We start from the raw sequence: 22,636 nt of genomic DNA on the forward strand, positions 1-22,636 counted from the left end.
CTTGTTTCAGGTCATATTTGACTTCATGAAACTTTTAGATCATCATTTAATTTTGAACTTAAGAGCATTTTGTACTGCTGTCTCTGTCATGGAAAGTTGTGTAATTCTATGGTGTTTCTGGTTTTATTTTTAATTTTTCATCTGTACCAGTCAAACTAGCTACCATTTCCCCCATTCCTTGGGCTTTCTGTAGATCAGTGGATGTTAGGTTTAAACTTGTTTTATTTGATGAAGCTTTCAATAAAAAATGGAAATAAAATCAACCAATTGGGCCATTGTGTTCTTTTCCAGAGATGAGTTGGGGAAGGGGCTAGTGGGAGAGAATAATGTCTATACATATTGAATTATTTATACTGCTGCTTACTGCTGCTTCCTACAGAATTCCTCAAAGAAAGAACAATCCATGGAAACAAAAAGAGAGAAGAGGGAGCATTCTGTTCATCACTATTTGGAGGTTGGGATGGGGGTGGGGTATAGACCATTTAGATCTTTCTAGGATCCTGTACATTCTTTCCACTTTTTAGGCTTCAAGATTTGGCAGTGGTCATCCAGCTCCTATATTCAAACATGTCTAACATCTACCAGCTACTTGGTACATCTTGTGTGAAGGTACATCTTGTGTGAAGGCCAGAAGATAATGATAACACTAAAAACATGTGGTTTTTACCCCTGCAAGAATTAAATTCCAGGTCAACCAAATTCAGATGTGTCTATTTCTCAAGCTATGGATGGCTATGATAAGCAAATAATCAGAAACTATCTTTCTCTGGTCCAGAAAAATCCAAACTAATTCAGAGCTCATATTCAAGGACCAAAAATATTCTGTGCTATATATATATATATATACATATATATATATATATATATATATATATATATATATATATATATATACATATATATATATATATATATATATATATATACATACACACATTTGCTCTCTTAAGAAGATTTGGTTCTACTCCAGAAGACAGGAAAACAAATGAGATGAATAAAATGTACATGGCATGTTATACACAACAAAGTAAGTAACCTTTAATAAAGATGAGAGTGGCATCAGGGGAATGGAGGCATAAGGGCAAATATCTGCCCCCCCCCCCCCCCAGATTTCAACAAGTTTACCAACTATAAATCAACAAAGAAATCCAGCCTCAACATAGACGCACACCTGAGAAACCTACACACTGAAACAACTAAAGGTAGGCAACTTGAATAAATGGAGAGATGAGAAGGGAGAAAGCACTGACAGGCCATAGATGCAACCCTGCAGCCAGGGACTCATGGCTTGGCTGGGAGAGGGGAGAAAGCCAGAGTTACCAGGCATTTCCCTTGGCCGCACAGGAGAAACATTAGAGTTTCAGGGGCTGAGGGATAGTCCAGCAGGACGAGCAGTGAGCAGTGAGAGAATAAACAGTGAGTCAGCAGATGCCTGACAGAACACAGGGTTCTGCTGGGTGGCACTCTACTCTCAGGCCAGGTGGTGTTTCAGACAAAGAAATGGAACCACAGAGCCCTGCTGATTGTTAGACTCCCCAAACTCGCCTCCTGTTACCCTTGGAGTTGGGTCTGGGAGTATATTATCTGTTAACCAAGAGCTGATGCAGTAGAATCAGTTTCCCTCTGTGATCGATCCCCAGAAGGGGTGCTTGGGGTGGGACCACATGGAAATCAGGGGTCACTATTACAGTGAGGGCAAAATAAACTCCACTCCCAAGCAGCCCAGCTGTACTGTCTAGGAAGCCAAGAAGGTTCAAGACTAAGAGACCAGAGAGGTAAAAATCTTACAATTTAGTCCTATCTACTGAAAAATAGTGGAAAGATCTCTTCAGAGAAAAATGTGGAAGCAAAGGAAGACAGCAAATAACATGAAGGACCAGAAAGAAAATGAATCACCAGAAAGGCTGGAACACGTGGAAATATGTAATATAAATGACATATTTCAAGGTTACAGTTCTGAAAATATCAACAAGATGCAAGAAATCTTGATAGGCAATTCAGGGCATTCAAAAAAAAAATGAACAAAATGAGGATTTTGCCAAGGAAATTGAAACTTTAATAAAGGACTAATCAGTCCTGGAGAGTTGGACTCAGTGGATAAAGCATTGACCTGTGGTCTGAGAGGTCCCAGATTCCATTCCTGGCAGATACCTTGGTTGCAGGCACATACCCAGTAGGGGGTGTGCAGGAGGCAGCTGATTGATGTTTCTCTCTCATCAGTGTTTCAAACTATCATTTTCCCTTCCTCTCTAAAAAAAAAATCAATAAAATATATATTTTTTAAAAAGGACTAATCAGAAATCCTGGAAATACAGCATGTAATTAAGGAGATTAGGAGTAAACTACTAAGCACAGAAAATAGAACCTACCATATAGAGGAAGGAATTAGTGCTATTGAAAATAGGAATAAAGAAATGACATAGGAGTAGAAGAGATTTGGAAATAAAGAAAAATGAAAGAGCTCTATGAGACCTATCTGACTCCATCGGAAAAATCAATATTAGAATTATAGGTATTATGGAGGAGAAAGAGAAAACATGGAATGGAGAGTCTGTTAAAACAGTGGATAAGAACTTCCCAAATCTATGGGAAGAGCTAGATCCTCAAATTCAAGAAGCAAACAGAACACCGAGTTACCTCAATCCATAGAGGCATTCTCCAAGGCACTTGGTATTGAAACTGTCAAAGAAAAATTTCTCAAAGCAACCAGGGAAAAGAAGAAAGTGGCCTACAAAGGAAAACCCATCAGAATTTCATCTGATTTTTCAGTAGGAACTTTACAAGCCAGAAGCTAGTGGAACCAAAAATTCAAATGTCTAAAAGAGAGAAATTATCAGCCAAAAATATATCCAGCAAAGTTATCCTTTAAATATGAAGGAGAAATAAAGATATTCCCAGACATACAAAAGCTGAGGGATTTTATCACCAGAAACTCCATTGCAGGAAATATTCAAGGGAGTTATTCTACTTGAAACAAAAAACATAAAGCCACAATACTATGAGTAATACCACCAAAAAACTTAAAGCATAAACAGGTAATTTGTGACAAAAACAACAACAACAACAAAACATAAAAGGGGGTCGGGCACAGAACTGGCAAAGGAAGATAAAGATTAGATGTACTCAAAAAGGAAAAAAACTACAATATATATGCAACTTCATTTTTTATAAACCTAATGGTAACAACACACAAAAATCTCCAAGCTAGGACATACAGTTAAAAAAAAATGAGGAAATGTATGGCATACCACCAAACATAAACAACAGACAGAAACATAAAGGAAAGGAACCAATATGGGCATAGAGCTACCAGAAAACAAAAGATAAAATGGCTATAGGAAATCCTCACATCTCAATAACTACCCTAATGTAAATGGTCTAAATTCACAAATAAAGAGGCACAGAGCAGCAGAGGGGAAAAACAAAGACACAAACAAAAAACACACACAACCATATGCATACAAGAGACACATCTAAGATGTAGGACAAAGGTTGATTCAAAGTACAAAGGGTGTTATAATTATTCTCCAAGCAAATAACATCCACAAAGAAAGCAAGTAGCCATACTATAACTGACAAAGTGAAATTCAAAATAATATGAGACAAAGATGGACACTTTTTAATGATAAAGGGAACACTACATCAAGAAAACATAACACTTCTTATTGATTTTTTACAGAGAGGAGAAGAGAGGGATAGAGAGCTAGAAACGTTAATGAAAGAGAAACATCGACCTGGGACCTTTCAGTCCGCAGACCGAGGCTCTACCACTGAGCCAAACTGGTTTCGACACAAAACATGACACTTCTTAATATATATGCACCCAACCAGGGAGCACCAAAACATATAAAACAACTCCCAGAACTAAAGGGAGAAACAGATCAAAACACATAGTTGGAGATATTAAAACTTTATTAATAGCACTAGACCAAATAAATAAATAAATAAATAAATAAATAAATAAATAAATAAATATTGTCCTTAAACACTAGACCAAATGGACATAAAGCACATTTACAGAACCTTTCATCCCAGAACATCAGGTTATACATTTTTCTGCAGGGCACATGAAACATTTTCAAGGATAGACCATATGTTGGGTAACAAAACTAGCATTAATAAATTCAAAAAGACTGAAATTATACCAAGAATATTCTCTGACCATGATGCCTTGAACTTAGAAATCAGCTGCAAAAAGAAAGTAAAGACACCCACGAATAATATGGAGATTAAACAACATACTACTAAAAATGATTGGTTCAAAGAAGAAATAAAAGATGAGTTCAAAAGATATATAGAGACAAATGAGAATGATAATAAAACATATCAAAACCTCTGTGATGCAGCAAAAGCAGTAACAAGAGGGAAATATATATCATTACAGACCTATCTGAAGAAATAAGTAAATAATCTAACATCACATGTTAAGATACTAAAAAAACAAAACAAAACAAAAAAACCCAAAGTCAGAAGAAAATAAATAAAAATTAGAGTAGAATTAAATGAAATAGAGAAAAGACTATATAAAAATCAATAAAAAAGCCTTTTTTGAGATTTATAAAATTGAGAAACTAGATAAATTCCTAGAAATATATAACCTTCTTAGACTAAATAATGAATTGGAAAAATCTAAATAGACCAATCAGCAGTGAAGAAATTGAAACCACCATCAAAAACCTTCCAAAAAAAATATCGAAAGCCTTCCAAAAAAACAAAAGTCCACGACCAGATGACTTCACCAGTGAATTCTACCAAACATTCAAAGAAGATTTAAAAGCTTTCTCAAATGCTTGCAAAAATAAATAAATAAATAAATAAATAAAATAAAAAATTATAAAAGAAGTAATAATTCCTAACACATTCTATGAGGTCAATATAACCCAGATACAAAACGTGGCAAAGATAAACACAAAAAAATAAACTACAGACCAATATTTCTGATGAATACTAATGCAGAAAATTCTAAACAAAATACTAGCAAATCAAATACAACCATCAAAAAAAATACATCACGATCGGGGGTAAGAGGGGGAGGAAAAGTTCATTCAGGGGCAAAGGATGATTCAAAATATGCAAATCAGCCAGGACCTGTTTGGCTCAGTGGCTAGAGCATCGGCCTGCGGACTGAAAGGTCCCAGGTTCGATTCCGGTCAAGGGCATGTACCTTGGTTGCAGGCACATCCCTGGTGGAGGGTGTGCAAGAGGCAGCTGATCAATGATTCTCTCTCATCAATGTTTCTAACTCTCTATCCCTCTCTCTTTCTCTGTGAAAAAAATCAATAAAAAAATATATTTAAAAAAATTCTCCAAAATATGCAAATCAATCAATGTAATACACCACATTAACATCAGAAAATATAAAAATCACATGATCTTATCAATAGATGCAGAAAAATCATCTGATAAAATACAACATCCATTTACGATTAAAACATCAAATAAAATAGAAATAGAAGGAAAGCATCTGAAAATAATGGCCATATATAATAAATTCTTAACTAATATCATACTCAATGTGAAAAACTGAAAGCTTTTCTTCTAAGATCAGGAATAAGACAATGATATCCACTCTCATTACTCTTATGAAACATAGTGCTGGAAGTCCTAGCCAGGGCAATGAGACAAGAGAAAGAAATATTGGGTCGGCAAGTAAGTAATTGCGGATTTTTTAAAGAAAATCAAAGACAATTTTTTCATGGAACTAAATAACTTTATTCTGTAATGTATTGCCCATTTTGATCAATGACCTCTTGCCATCTTTCAGGCAGCATCATAATCCCACGTTCAAAAAACTTCTGGTTTTTATTAGCAAAAAACTGAATCAGGTACGATTTGACATCATCATCATTATTGAAATTTTTACCATTCAAGGAGTTTTGTAAAGATCGAAACAAAAAGTAATCAGATGGTGCAAGGTCAGGACTATATGGTGGATGTGGCAAAACATCCCAACCAAGCTCCATTAATTTTTGCCGAGTGACCAAAGATGTGTGTGGCCTTGCATTGTCATGATGGAATACAACACCTTTTCGATTTGTCAATTTGGGCCGCTTTTCTTCAACTGCATTGTTTAATTTCATTAGTTGTTCAATGTAGACATCAGAATTGATCGTTCGGTTGGGTGGTAAGAGTTCAAAGTAGACAATTCCTTTGTAATCCCACCAAACTGATAACAAAACCTTCTTTTGATGAATATCAGCTTTTGATGTTGTTTGAGTTGGTTCACCTGGCCTGCTCCACGATCTTTTCTGCTTGATATTGTTGTAAACAACCCATTTTTCATCGCCAGTTATCAGTCGTTTTAAAAATGGATCATTTTCATTATGTTTCTTTAGCAAATCGCAGCTGCTAATGCGTTGCGTTAACTGTGATTCTTTCAGTTCGCGAGGAACCCATGTATCGAGTTTTTGAACATAGCCAAGTTGTTTTAAGTGATTTTCAATGCATGTATGTGATACATGAAGCTTCTCTGCAATCTCACGTGTTGTACTGTGACAGTCCAAATTGATTATTGCTTTGATTAGGGCGTCATCAACTTCAACTGGACAACCAGAGCGTTTTTCATCTTTGAGTGAAAAATCACCAGAACGAAATTTGGCAAACCAATTTTGACACTGCCGTTCTTTTAAGGCTTCGTCACCATAAACAGCACATAACTTTTTATGAGCTTGCGATGCGTTTTTCCCTTTGTGGAAATAAAAAATCAAAATATGACGAAAATGTTCCTTTTGATTTTCCATTTTTCAACGAATGCCAAACGAAAACTACAAAACAGATCAAAAAACTTTTTTTACTGATTAACAGCTGAATAGCCAACTATCAAATAACAAAATGTGTTTTACATTTTTACTACGTCTGCAAACCTAAAAATTCAACTGAAGCCATATATGTGTGAAACCCGCAATTACTTACTTGCCGACCCAATAGAAGGCTCCAAATAGGAAAGAAAGAAATCCTTTTTGTGGACAACATGATTCTGTATATAGAAAATCCTAAAAACTCCACCAAAAAAACAATTAGAAACAATAAACAAATCAAGTTGCAAGATAAAAAAAATCAATGTGCAAAAATCCATTGCCTTCCTGTATACTTACAACAAAACTTCAGAAAAATAAATGGGGGGAAAACCCAAATCCTTTTGCAATTGCAACCAAAATGATAAAACCTCTAGGAATAAACAACATGAAAGACCCTTACTGAAAATTACAAAGCATTATTAAAAGATTGGAAAAGACACAACAAAGCAAAAAAAATCCCTTGAATCAGAGTTAAAATGGTTATATTACCCAAAGCAATAAACAGTTTTAATGTAATCCCCATCAAAATCCTAATGTCATTGTTTAAAGAAATAGAAAGAGAAATCATATTTGTATGGAACCACAAAAGACCTCGAATAGCCAAAGCAATCCTGAGGGGGAAAAAAGAAGCAAGCTGGAGGTATACTACCTGATTTCAAGTTATATTACAGAGCTATGATAATCAGAACAACATGGTATTGGCAGAGAAACAGACACAGATCATGGAACAGAATTGCGAACCCAGCTATAAAATCACGTGTCTGTGGATAGATAATTTTCAGCAAAGGAGCCAGAAACACACAATGGAGTAAAGATAGTCTCTTCAATAAATGGTGCTGGGAAGCCTGGAATGCCACATGCAAATGAATGAAACTGGATTACAGTCCCTATGTACAAAAATTCAAAATGGATCAAAGACCTAAATATAAGAACTGAAAGAGTAAATTACATAGAAGAAAATATAAGTACCAAACTTATGGACCTTGGAATAAGGAACATTTTTATGAACTTGACCCTAAAAGCAAGGGAAGTAAAGGCAAAAATAAATAAATGGGTCTATATCAAATTAAAGAGCTTCTGCACAGCAAAAGAAACTGACAATAAAACAAAGAGGCAGCCAACCAAATGGGAAATGATATTTGAAATGAGTAGCTTTGACAAAGGTTTAATTTCCAAAATATATAGAGAACTCATAAAATTCAATACCAAAAAACTACCCAATCAAAAATTGGGCAGAGAATCTGAAAATATACCTCTCCTAAGAAGACATATAAACAGCCAATAGATACATGAAATGATGTTCAACCTCACTGGCAATTAGAGAAATGCAAATCAAAATTACAATGAGAATCCAAAACCCTTTCTTGATTAAAAAAAAAAAAAATCAGCAAAATGGGAATAGAGATATCATAACTCAACATAATAAAAGCCTTATATGACAAACCTATAGCCAACATCATACTCAATGGGCAAAAACTAAAACCATTTCCCCTATGAACAGAAACAAGACAGGGATGCCCACTCTCACCACTCCTATTCAACATAGTACTAGAAGTGCTAGCCATAGTGATTAGACAAGAAGAAATAAAAGACATTCAAATTGGAAAAGAAGTTAAACTGTCCTTATTTGCAGATGGCATGACATTGTACATAGGAAACCCTAAAAACTCCATAAAAAACTACTAAATTTAATAAATGAATTGGGCAATGTAGCAGGATACAAAATTAACACCTATAAATATATGGCTTTTTTATATATACACCAATAATGAACTCACAGAAAGAGAAACAAACAAACCACCAAAAAACAAAACAAAACAAAAATCTCATTTACCATTGTACACGTGTGCGCACGCGCAAGCACACACACACACACACACACACACACACAAACAAACAAAAAAAAAAAAAACAATAACAAAAAAATCCTAAGATAGCTAGGAATAAACTTAACTAAGGAAATAAAAGACCTGTACTTAGAAAATTACAGGACATTGAAAAAACAGAGGAAGACATAAACAAATGGAAAAATATACCATGTTCATGAATTGGTACAATAAACATTAACATGTCCATACTACCCAAAGCAATGTATAGTCTTAATGTAATCCCCATTAAAATACCAGTGGCATATTTCACAGACCTAGAACAAACTCTCCAAAAATTCATATGGAATAAAAAATAAATAAAAAATAAATAAATAAATAAAAAAACCTCAAATAGCGCAGCAATCTTGAGAAAGAAAAACAAAGTTGGAGGTATCACAATACCAGATATCAAGCTTATTACAAAGCCACTGTTCTCAAAACTGCCTAGTTCTGACACAAAAACAGACATATAGACCAATGGAACCAAACAGAGAACCCAGAAATAGATCCAAGCCATTATGCTCAATTAATATTTGACAAAGGAGGCAGGAACAGTCTCCTCAATAAATGGTGTTGGGAAAACTGGACAGATACATGCAAAAAAAATGAAACTAGACCATCAACTTACACTATACACAAAAAATAAACTCAAAATGGATAAAGGACTTAAATGTAATATGGGAAACCATAACAATCTTAGAAGAATCCATAGGCAGCGAAATATCAGACATATGTCAAAGCAATATCTTTACCAATACAGCTCCTAGGGCAATGGAAACTAAGGAGAAAATATACAAATTAGACTACATAAAAAAAAAAAAAAAAGGTTCTGCACAGCAAAAGAAACCAACAAAACAATAAGAAAGCCCACTGTGTGGGAGAACATATTTGCCAATCTTATATTTGATAAGAGCCTATCTCCAAAATTTATAGGGAACTTACACATCTTAACAAAAGGAAGATAAACAACCCAATTTAAAAAAAATGGGCAAAGGACTTAAATAAACACTTTTCGAAAGTGGACATACAGAAGGCTAAGAGACATATGAAAACATGCTCAAAGTCATTAATCATCTGAGAGATGAAAATCAAAACAACAATGAGATACCATCTCACACTTGTCAGAAAGGCTATCATCAACGAATCAACAAACAAGGAACCCTCCTGCATTGCTGGTGGGAATGCAGACTGTTGCAGCTGTGGAAAACAGTACAGAGTTTTCTTAAAAAATTAAAAGTGGAACTCCCATTTGACCCAGTAATCCCATTTCTGGAATATATCCTAAGAAATCAGAAACACCAGTCAGAAAGGACATATGCTCCCCTATGATCATTGCAGCACAATTTACCATAGCTAAGATTTGGAAACAGCCTGTGTCCAATAGCAGGTGAATGGATTAAAAATAGTGGTACATTTACACAATGAAATACTAAGCTACTATTAAAAGAAAGAACTCTTACCATTCACAACCGCATGGATGGTCATGGAGAACATTATGCTAAGCCAGTTGTCGGCAAACTCATTAGTCAACTGCCAAATATTAGCAGTACAACGATTGAAATTTCTTTTGAGAGCCACATTTTTTAAACTTAAACTTTTTCTAATGCCACTTCTTCAAAATAGACTTGCCAAGGCCGTTGTATTTTGTGGAAGAGCCACACTCAAGGGACCAAAGTGCTGCATGTGGCTTGTGAGCCACAGTTTGCTGATCACTGTGCTGAGCGAAATAATCCAGTTGGAGAATGATAAATATCACATGATGTCACTAATTTGTGGAATATAATGAACAACATAAACTGATTAACAAAAATAGATCCAGAGACAGAGAAGCATTGAACAGACCATCAAACTTCAGAGGGAAGGTGTGGGGAGGGAGGATGGTGGTAAGGGATCAACCAAAGGACCTGTATTCATTCATATAAACATAACCAATGGACACAAACACTAGGGGGTAAGGGAATGCGCTGGAGAGTGGGGTGGCCGGGGAGAGGTCAATGGGGGGGAAAAGGAGGCATATGTAATACTATATGTAATACTTTAAACAACAAAAATTTTAAACTACAATGAGATACCACCTCACACCTGTTTGAGTGGCCATTATCAACAAGACAAGCAATAACAAGTGTTGGAGAGGTTGTGGAAAAAAGGGAAATCTCATCCACTGTTGGTGGGAATGTAGACTTTACAACCAATATGGGAAGCAGTCTGGAGATTCCTCAAAAAATTAAGAATAGAATTACCATACGACCCAGCAATCCCTCTCCTGGGTATATACCTGAAAAATTCGAAATTATGTATTTGCAAAGATATGTGCACTTTTTTGTTCATTGCAGCATTGTTTTTGGTGACCAAGACAAGGAAACAATCAAAGTGCCCTGCATTAGAGGACTGGATAAAGAAGATGTGGTACATATACACAATTTAATACTACTCATAAGAAAGCATGAAACAGCACCATTTGCAACAACATGGATGGACCTTTAGAACATTATGCTATGTAAAATAAGTCAGCCAGAAAAGGCTAAGAACTACATGATTTCACTCATTTGTGGAATATAAAACTGAAATTCATGAACACAGTCAGCAATATGGTGGTTGCCAGAGGGAAGAGGGTGGGAGGAAAGGGGGTCCTAATATAAGGCAATAGAAGATTTGACTTTGAGTGGTGGACACACAGTGCAATATACAGATCTTGTAACATAGAAATCCACCACACCTGAAACATCTATGTTCATGTTGACCAATGTCACCCCAATCAATTTAATTAATAAATATTTTTAAAAGAAAGATGAAATGATTAGAGTATGTTAGTACAAAAAAATAGAAAAACCAAGAAAACTTCATATACATGTGTGTATATATATATATATATATATATATATATATATATATGTGTGTGTGTGTGTGTGTGTGTGTGTGTGTGTGTGTATTTGTTATATTTGTTATGCACTAAATATACCATGTAGCCAAAAATAGAAAGACCAAGAAAACACCATACACTACATATACATGAGAAATATGAGGCATTCACTGTATTTGAGGTCTTAATTTGGATATCCTTTGTAACCCATAGCAGCTTATTAGGCAACTAGTCCATTTCAGTTACTTGCTTTCCCTTCTCTCAGAGGGAGCAAGCATGTTTCATTGATTCCTCCCTTCTGTTGCCTGCCTTGCTCAAACCAAAACACCAATCCTTGCTCAAACCAAAACACCAATCCTTGTAACAAACCATGCATGGGAAAGGATGATGAGGCAGAGGGAGAAGCAAGAGATGAACACTGCAGAACATTTGACTAGTATGGTCCTTCTACTCCTCTTGTATATTACCTTAAATGAGCTAATCTACACCATGTATTTCCCCTTGCTTCTTGCTGTGGAAATTTGATTTAAATCTGTGGAAATTTGATTTAAATCTATTTAATAAGTTCTGTGCTCTCAGCATACAATGTGGGGTAAAAGTAGGGTTAAGTTGTTAGTATGGAAAATAATACAATAAGTTATAATAACACAAGAGCCTGGTTGGCATGACTCAGTAGTTGAGCCTTAATCCATGAACCAGGAGATCATGGTTGGATTCCCTGTCAGGTCAGGGCACATGTCCAGGTTGCTGGCCCAACCCCCAGTGGAGGGGTGTGCAAGAGGCAGCCAATCAATGATTCTCATCATTGATGTTTCTATCTCTCCCTTCCTCTCTGAAATCAATAAATGTTTTAAAAATAGTAATATAAGAATAAACTCTGTTTCACGTACTCACAGCTATAAACTTCCTTTTGCACCATCCTGTGTTTATTTGGCCTATGAACATTTCTTTTTTTCTATGACCTTGAGTATAACTTGTACTTGGAAGCTATCACTGCATCAAGGTAATTTCCCAGTGACATCTTCATGCTTTATACCTAAGGACCCAAGAGGTTGTAGAGAGAGCTAACCAACCAATGTCCAAGTTCTAAGAGTGTGTTGTATATATCCCCTTTCCCTATATGAGTATCTATTCACTTTGTATTTCTTGGCTAGAAGAGAAAGTTAGAAGAGAAAGCTGGAAGAATGGAATTATCAGAGATTATAAGAAAACAAGACTAGGATAAAGACAATTTTATCCACATTCCACCAAGATTTTTCTTAATGGTTCTTTTATGTAGTTCCATTTGTTTTCAGAAATTATAGACTTTTAAGAAGACAATTATACTACCACCACACCCATATGCATACAAAATTTTTTCAAGACATTGGGGAACTTTCTGAAATGCATCCATAGGCTTTTAAAAAAATAATCCTTTGTTTCAAGATATAAATATATAAGAAGACTAAGGAATAAAGGAAACATGGCCTCCTTTATAAAATTAACCATGATTTCTTGACTTCATATCAGTGTATTTCTTAATGATTTATACTTTTTCTCCCAAAAGAACTCAGTGTTTTGTCAACTCTCAATAGTTCCAATGAAGTTAATATTCAGTAAAGCTTTTCTAAGAGAATGCTGAAAATATAATCCATTTAGCTGTTCTCCAAACTTAGTAAAGTGAAAAGTAGTATATCTCAAACTTAATCTGATGATTTAATTATTTCTACATTTTCTGCAAAAGTGTGTCATTTACAATATGGATAAAAAAGTTTCTCATTTATTACCTGGCTGGTGTTGCTCAGGGTTGAGCATCTACGCATGAACCAAGAGGTTACTGATTGGATTCAGATCAGGGCACATGTCCAGGCTGGATCCCCAATAGAGAGCATGTGGGAAGAAGCCAATCAGTGATTCCCTCTCATTATTGATGCTTCTATCTCCTTCCTTCTCCCTTCTTCCAGCAGCCAATTGATGATGATTCTCTTTCATTGATGTTTCTATCTCTCTATACCTTTCATTTCCTCTGTCTCTTAAAAAAAATCAATAAAATATATCTATTTTAAAAATTTTATCTCATTGGCCGGTTTGGCTCAGTGGATAAAGTGTCAGCCTGTGGACTGAAGGGTCCTGGGTTTGATTCTGGTCAAGGGCACAAGCCTGGGTTGCCGTCTTGATCCCCAATGTGGGGTATGCAGGAGGCAGCCAATCAATGATTCTCTCTCATCATTGTTGTTTCTATCCTTCCTCCTCCCGTCATCTCTGAAATCAATAAAAATATAATTTTTAAAGTTTCTCATATATCACACGGCTGTCTTTTTATTTAAATCTTCAGAGACACAAGGTGCACCTTCTCTCCCAAGATCTTTCTCCACCCTTAGGTAGTTGCAGGTTACCATTGTGAGAAAGTGGTCACCAGGTGGCGCTGCTGCACCAGTCTCAAGTGTATTCCAAACCCAAATCCCAGATTCTGAATTCCCAAACAAAACCAGTTCTGTGAGGTATTGCTATAAGAGCAAAAGTCACCACTAACTGAGTCCTCACTGTGTGCCAGGCACTGCGCCACATGCCCCACATACCTAAGTTCACATACCCCTTACAAGAGTGCACTGAGTACCGTACTGTCACTGTCCCCATTTTTCAGATGAGATTTGGAAAGTTTGGGCATACTACCCAGGGAGCTACACCTAGGAAGGACTAGAGTGTGTTTTTTAAAAACATATCCACAATCTCAACCCCTGGATTCTAAGGTTTCATCTTCTGCAATGACTTTGGGAAATGCCAATGTAGAGGACATTAAAATATATATATTTTTTTTAAAGGTCACCTTACTTGGCCTGAGATTATGTGACCTCTATAGAAGAGGGCAACGGAGGTCATTCTAATCATCTTGGTCACAGAAACCCAACACTTCACATTTCCCATCCCAGAAATAACTTGCTGTTTCAATCATCTTTCTGATTTGTTCTGGAAAGAAGAACCTAACTACCAAATAGATAGGCATAACTTTTCATTGCCTCATTCATTTAACAGTGCTGAGCACACAGACACTCCAATACACATTTTGATGATACAAAGATAAAATAGACATGGCTCTTGTTTACAAGGATGTCCTGCTCTGGTAGGCAGGGACAATGACAACACTGTCGCTTGAAATAAGGCCAGGGAACTTTGTGGGCAATATGTTTAAACCTTTCATGACTAGATGCAAAGGAGATGGGAAAGCTGTCTGGTCTAAATGCAGCCAAGTCTCCTCGCAGGCACATATATGGAAGATCTTCCGGGCCCCTTGCTGCTGCCTTTTTCTTAGCAGTTATTTCATGGTTACCCTTTTTCCCGATCATCTGGAACATTTAACTCATTGACAGTTAAGAAAGAGAGTATGACAGCTATTTGGGTCGTAACTCTAGTAACAACTCTTGATTTATTATCACTGGTCTTTTCACAGTCACTCCAGGGAAGTGCTAGCCACATTTTAAACATGAGAAAACTGGGGCTTTAAAGTTACATGATTCAGCCATGTTTTCATGGCACAAGCTTAAGACCAGCTAGATACAAAGCCAGAGATTTTCCTCTTATGTAGTGCTGATTCACTGATATGACTTCGAGGGATACATGTCTTGTTCAAAATCACTTTTCTATTATCTGACATTTCACCACTACCATTTTATTCTTGGTCACAAAATATTGGGAAAGTACTGAACAGGCATTGAAAAAATCTTGGAGTCTCACATTAGGCGACTCCACCAAACAGGTTTTTGCTCTGAGAAGATGGAAGGAGGCAAGAAGACAACAGTAGAGCCAGGGTTCACAGTCAGCTACTTTGCAATGTTGCCCAGATTCTGAAGGCTTAAAACCCTTTGCTTCCAGGCCATAAGAACAGGAGCACACAGAAACTGAAGCTGCTGGTTGAGCTAAATCCCTCCACAACTTCAGATGATAATCCTTTAAAATTATTCAATCGACAAAAGCATTCTGCCTTGTTGGAACCTCCAACATAGTGCCATGTCTTCTATTATAAAAGCAGCAACTGATAGAGGGAGCCAGGCCTTAACCAGATAGGCCTATTATATGGGAGCTACAAACAGGATTGAAGAACTGGGGTAGGACCTTCTCCAGACTTCAAGTCCATAAGGTATGCTTATCCCAAGATGTAAATGAGATCAAAATAGTCATACCAATAAACATGTTGCGTCAGATGCAAATATTTCCAAGATAAGTGATTGCTATGAGAAAATGAGAATGAGATCTAGCCTTTAAAGCATCTGAAAAAGTCTAAGGAGCATGAGATAGTGGTTGTTAAATCAATGACTCGCTCTGCTTTTATATCTGCTACCATGGTCCCCTCCTCCCTCCCAGTCTACTCTCTCAGGGTTGACTTGTTTCATGTTTGTTGTTTCTTTTTTTTTCCTTTTTGCTAAAAAACAATAATGTCATAAAGAAACATGCATATGTTATAAATGATCAACACAATGATTTTCATAAGCTGAATACATGGGGGTAACAAAGAAATAAAAGATCAAACTCTCAAGAGACAGTGCCCTCTCATGATCCTTCTACTCATTTCCCCCATCCTACCCCTTATTTTGAATTCTAACAACCTGAATGATTTTGCCTGATTCTTACTTGATATAAATGCAGGTTGGCTCGGGTTTTAGGAGAATGTCAGTGTCATGCATGAAGAGAGGACATTTTTGCTTGTTTCAAACTCCAAGAAATCTATTGTTCTAAACATAAGGCTATATTATTCAAACCTTAAATTTCCTCAGTTTCAGAGGTTACATGAATTCTTCTTATGGCCTCATTCAGTGTTTAACATCCTTTATAACCGAGAAACACAGTAAAAGTCCTACTTACGTGACTTAAGAGAGTCAAGGCAGATTCTTGAAGCAATGCTAAGTCCCCAGGAAAAGCTAGACCTATGGCTTCCTTGAAGGCTTGGTAGTTGTCTGCTTATTTCAACACTGGGTGATGTGGGGTACTGATGTCAGACTTTACTAGGAGACCACCGAAAGCCAGAAGTTACCAATACACCATGGTTAACATGGAAGCACAGCTTCTGGAGTAAATTAAACTCATGCCTGCCAACACAAGTGGCAACTTCTTTGGTTTCTGATTGTTAACTTCAAATTGCTTGGGGCATTCCTTACTGTAGAGATTTTGCTCTCACCTCCTTCCCTCCTTCCTGTCTCTGAATCTTTCATGCCAGGTGGAGATGAACCAGGTCTCTCTACAGTATTTCCCAGGTGTGGGCTTTAGGGTTTATACAGAATTTTGGTGGAGGGATCACTACACACAGCATTCTCTCACCACTGTGGCCCTAGAGTAGGGGTGTCAAACTCAATCAGAGAAGGGGCCAAAATCTAAAATCCAGCCTAAATCGCGGGCCGAATGGTTTACTGAACAGTCATAAACTGTCATTGTGATGGAAACGCAGCGGAGTGCAGTGATGACAGCGCGGTGCAGGCCACATTGCAAGGCCTGGCGGGACGGATTTGGCCCGCGGGCCTTGTGTTTGACACATGTGCCCTAGAGGAAGGAATCAGTGTCTGGGGATCTAACATAAAACGAAGCTTTGGTGAACCCTCAACAGCTTCTATTAAAATGTACATTGTGCTTTAAATATTTTGCAAGTTACGCTTTTGGAGGTTTTGACCAAGCCTGAGTCTGGGTGGCAGGAATGTGACTTTCACCAGGGTTCCTGCCCTGTACTGACTGTCTCCCCTGCACCCCTGCCTCTCTCCTCTGTCCCTGGCTGCAAAGGGCTTCCAGAACTGCTCCATGGCAACTATTTGTGTTTTGTTCTCCCCCTACAGATTCAGTTCTGGGCTTTGTTTGCTTGTTTTTTTGTTTTATTTTGTGGGGTTTTCTTCATTATTACTTTTTAAAATATATTTTTATTGATTTCAGAGAGGAAGGGAGAGGGACAGACAGAAACATTAATGATGGGAATCATTAATTGGATGCCTCCTGCATGCCCCTCCCACTGAGGATTGAGCCGCAAGCCAGGCATGTGCTCTGACTGGGAATGGAACCCTGACCTCCTGGTTCATAGGTTGAAACTAAACCAGTGAGCCACACCCAGTTCCCATCCCTTTAAAACAGCATAGGAGTGGGTAAGAGTAAGGCTGCAACCATCATTTCTTCCAAGACAGAGTTCCATGCCTTCCAAGAGAGCAAGCCCATCTCGCTCAGAGACCCCTCATCCTGAACTGAACCGAACACACCAGAGTGAAGTCAGCCCAGGCCTCAGCACTTTCACCTTCCCATGGCCCTTCAAGCTTCCTACCTGCAGCTTCTACCCCTTTACTCCCAATCAGGCCAACTCCCAGCCTCTGAGCCACCAGGGCACTTTCTTTGTGGGGTAACTAACAGGGGGTTAAGTTACATGAAACAAGAAAATACCACAATGATCAGACAAGAGGAAAAAAAAAGGCATCCAAAATGGAAAGGAGAAAGTAAAATGCTCATTTATAGATGACATGATATTGTTCATAGAAAACCTCAAGGACTCCATAAAAAAAACAACTACTAGATTTCATAAAATATTTTGGCAATGTAGCAGGATACAAAATTAACACCCAGAAATCACCAATAATGAACTCTCATACACCAAAAATGAACTCTCAGAGAAACTAAAAAATTACATTTGCCATTGCAACAACAAAAATGAGGATACATAGGAATAAACTTAAGGCGATAAAATACCTGTACTCTAAAAATTATACAACATTAAAAAAGAGGTAGAAGAGAATATAAAAAAGTGGAAGAATATAATACCATGTTCATGGATTGGTATAATTAAAATGTCCCTACTACTGAAAGCAATCTATAGATACAATGCAATCCCTATTAAAATACCAATGATATATTTTACAGATCTAAAACAAATAATACTCCAAAAATTTATATAGAACCAAAAAAGAGCCTAAATAACCACAGGAATCCTGTGAAAAAACAAAAATGGAGGGATCACAATACCAGTATCAAATTATACTACAAAGCCATTATAATCCAAACAGCCTGGTACTGGCACAAGAACAGACAATCAATGGAACAGACAGAGAACCCAGAAATTGACCCAAGCCATTATGCCCCATTAATCTTTGATAAAAGAGGCAAGAGCATATAGTGGAATTAAGACAGTCTCTTCAATAAATGAGAAAATAAGACACATACATGAAAAAAAAATGAAACTAGACCACCAACTTACACCACAGACAAAAATAAACTCAGCATGGACAAAAGACTTAAATGCAAGTCGTGAAACCATAAATATCCTAGAAGAAAACAGGCAGCAAAATCTCAGACATCTCTCATAGCAATGTGTTTACCAACACATCTCCTGACCTAAGGCAAAGGAAACTAAGGAGAAAATAAACAAATGGAAATACATCAAAATAAAAAGCTTCTGCACAGTAAAAGAAACACTCAACAAAATGAAGATATCTCAACTACAGAGTTTCTGTCAGGAGCAAAGGGTCCCAGCCCCACACGAGGCTCCCCAACCAGAGCAACAGAGCTGGGAAGAGGAGCTCCCACAGCAGTTGGCTGTGGAAATGATCAGGGACTCAGTTCAGGTGAGATGGAAGACTGCTTTAGACCAAGGAGTCCTCTTAAAGAGCCCAAGCACAGACTTGTTTCCTCACACTCTAATGAACATAATCCGTGGGTGGGTTGTGTGTGCTCTTCTGTTGTAGCTGAACCTTGATTGCTATTGGCACATCAATGGGTGGGTTTGACCCTTCGGCTCCATGGCTGTGAGAACTGGCTGTGGTTATTGGGGGAGAGGGGCTTACCTCACAGGGTAAGATTTGCTTTAGCGGGGGCTTTGGTGCAGAGAAGGGGTAACAGCTCAAAAAGTGCTAAGGACACATGGGGATGGCCAGGGCTGGAGGAGCAGTGCTCTTCAGGACTAAAGTGAGGGCAAGTGCCATTTCTCCTTGGTTGAGCTCTCCCCTCCCAGCCTTCAGGTACAGGTGGGAGGCAAATCAGAGTCTCCATCAATCTGGCAAACTGCTCAGCCACACCTGCTGATTCTCTTGAGATCCTGCTCCACCCAAATTCACCTACCTGCCCCTAACCACTTTTTTTTTTGTATTAAACAAGTCTTTTTTTATTGTTTAAAGTATTACACATAGTAGTACATGTATCCTTTTTTCCCCTCATTGACCTTCCCCCGGACTCCCCTACTCCCAGAAACACCCCCCCAACCTCACCCCCCTCCCCACCGAAGGACTTGTATGCATGCAAATAAACCTAACCACTTTTAGAACCTAATCCATGCAAGTAGCCAGCCATAATTCAGACTTTCCTAAAATTTACCAAAAATCCACAAACCTAACAAGCAGCAGCTGGACCTGGCATGCCCTGTAACTCTTGCTAAGTGACCTCCAAGCCCAACACAGGGAGCAGCCAGCCTTGCTTCACAGCATAACTACCCCATGTGCCTCCAAGCCCAGCATAGGCAGCTAACAACCAGAGACCACTTTTAAATATGTATTTTTTTATTGATATCAGAGAGGAAGGGAGAGATAGAAACATCGATGATGAAAAAGAAACATTGACAGCTGCCTCCTGCACAACCCCCACTGGGGATTGAGCCCACAACCCAGGCATGTGCCCTAAGCAGGAATCAAAGGGTGACCTCCTGGTTCAGAGGTTGATGCTCAACCACAAGTCACACTGGCTGGGCAGCCAGAGATCACTGTATAGTCCTACAGGAAGAGTAGGGTCAGACACAGGTGACACGAGACCTTGGCCTGCACTAGATCTCCTAAGAGGCCCCAGATCAACACACCTGGTGGCAAGCTCCAGACCACATCACACCATCACCCAATTAGCTCCCCCAATGAAGCACCCAAAGGTGGACTCAACAGGCACCAGAGCCTTGCTAAAGCAAATATTACTCCGTGAGGTAAGCCCCTCTCCCCCAGTAATCACAGCCAGTCCTCACAGCCATGGAGCCAGAAGGCCAATCCCACCCACTGATGTGCCAATGGCAATCACAATTCAGCTACAACAGAAGAGAACACACAACCCACAAGCAGATGATATTCATTAGATTATGACAAAGAATTTTAAAAATTCAAACTCACCTAAAGAAAACAAATACCTACCATAATTTCATGGCAGACAATTTATTTTCTCTGATTTCTATTGTCTGTATGCAAATTAAAAAAATACAAAAGTATAGAATTTTAGTATTAAAATTATATTATGCAATTCTGCATCACTTTTCACTTGCGTTATGAACCCTCTGTTATTTTCAATTACACTATTTTATTTTAAACAGTGAATTAAATTATCTTGAACAGATGCACTATAATTCACCTTTGGTTTTAATTAATAAACACTGAAAAATACTATAAACCATACTATTGAGCAATGATGGGCAATTTACTTTTGAGAGCTGAACTTTAATCTACTTAAGTAAAAAAGTCAGTTTCCATTAGCAATACCCAGAAGACTGCCTCCTGTTATTTACTTTAAGCTACTTACATTGATTGGCCATTGCACTCAGATTCACGTTGAAGATTTCAGGCTCAAATAGAAAAAATAATGCTTGGGGTGGTATATGGTGATGTATACTTAGTTTTTAAACTTTTATTTTGATTACAATTTTATTTTCTAAAAATGTGAGACAAACAGGTGAAGCTGAATTTCAAGGAGTCCTTATTGTTATCTCCAAGAATAATTCTGAACTAATTAAGAGGTGATTCTTTAGGAAAATAAAGGCAAGTGCAGAACAATGCAGTGTGCCACAAACTGAGTTGCAGAAAGGAAAGTGTGTGTGTGTTGATATATTATATGTTCATCATTTTTCTTTTTCAGGTACACACCCCTGTCCCTCCACACAAGATCTACTGCTACAGGGACAGAATTATCTGAAAATATTCGCAAGAAACTCATCACTGGTTTATTCCACAGGGGAAAATGAGTTAAGGAGATTTAAAAAACGTTATACTTTTCATACATTTTGCACTCCTAGTCTGTGAACATGTTACCTCTAAAAATGGTCTAATAAAGTAAACACCAATGAAAAATTGTATAGAGTACAAAAGAGGTGAATGTTTTTAAAAAAGATAAAAGTCTAGGTTTTTTGTGCAAGGGGAGAGAAACACTTTGGATAAGCCCATTGAATACAACACAGTAAAGTCTGTTATAGAACACAAAGCCAGTCTGAGGAAATTAGAAGACTCACCACAAAGTGATGTCTGCACTAGATCTTTAAGCCCAAGCAAGAATTTTCCCAATGAATACTCAGAGAAAAGAATGAGGAGATGGAATGATGTGAACAATAGCAGAATGGAGCTTGTAGACCTGCAGTACCAGGGGCACTAGTCTTCAAATACAAAGTCATGGGAGGGCGGGAGGAGATGAGGTTGGAGAGGAGGGTAGGTAGGGTTATGCGTAGGAGAACCTTGTGAGCATGGCTGAGGATTTCATTTGGCAAGCAATGCAGACCCACTGAAGGACTGTATTGAGGGGAATTCTTTAGTCTGATTCGTGCTTTCTTTTTTCTTTTTTCTATCAGTTGCATTGTAGAAATGAGGTTGAGTTGGCAGGAGACCAGAGATCAGGGTACTTCAAAGTCTGGGCAGAGATGTAGCAAAAATGAAATAAGGTTACTTCTTTGGAATGGGGACAAAGGGTAGAGGTAGGAAATATTTAAGATATGTGGTAGACAGGACCATTGTCCCCCAATTCTTTGTGCTTTCTCTGTTTTGGAATCACACACCCACAGAATGTGCTATGTAACACTGGACCTTGCACTACAGGCAAGACTGCATTTCCCATCACCTTGATTTTGGTCTTTGCCACGTCATGTTCTGCAGCCAATGGGATCTGAAATGTGACAGTGATTGCGCAGCCCACCATCTTGAGCTTCTTACATCACCATGAAGCATACTGTAGGTATCCTCTAGTTCCAGGAGAATGAAAGACACATGGAGCACACCTAAGCAACATGCTCCGTGGGAAGCCACGTTCAGCTGTCTTGCAGTCTGAAGCAGAGCCTCCCCACCAAGTGCAGCCTAAATAAACAGAACCCCAGTCACTCTGCACACCCCCAGAAATGAGGATATGTGCTTGTTGCCTGAGACCCCTGAGATTTTCAGGTTGTCTGTTGT

The sequence above is a fragment of the Pipistrellus kuhlii genome, unplaced genomic scaffold (genome assembly GCF_014108245.1).
Source record: "Pipistrellus kuhlii isolate mPipKuh1 unplaced genomic scaffold, mPipKuh1.p scaffold_m20_p_11, whole genome shotgun sequence".
Lineage (NCBI taxonomy): Eukaryota > Metazoa > Chordata > Mammalia > Chiroptera > Vespertilionidae > Pipistrellus > Pipistrellus kuhlii.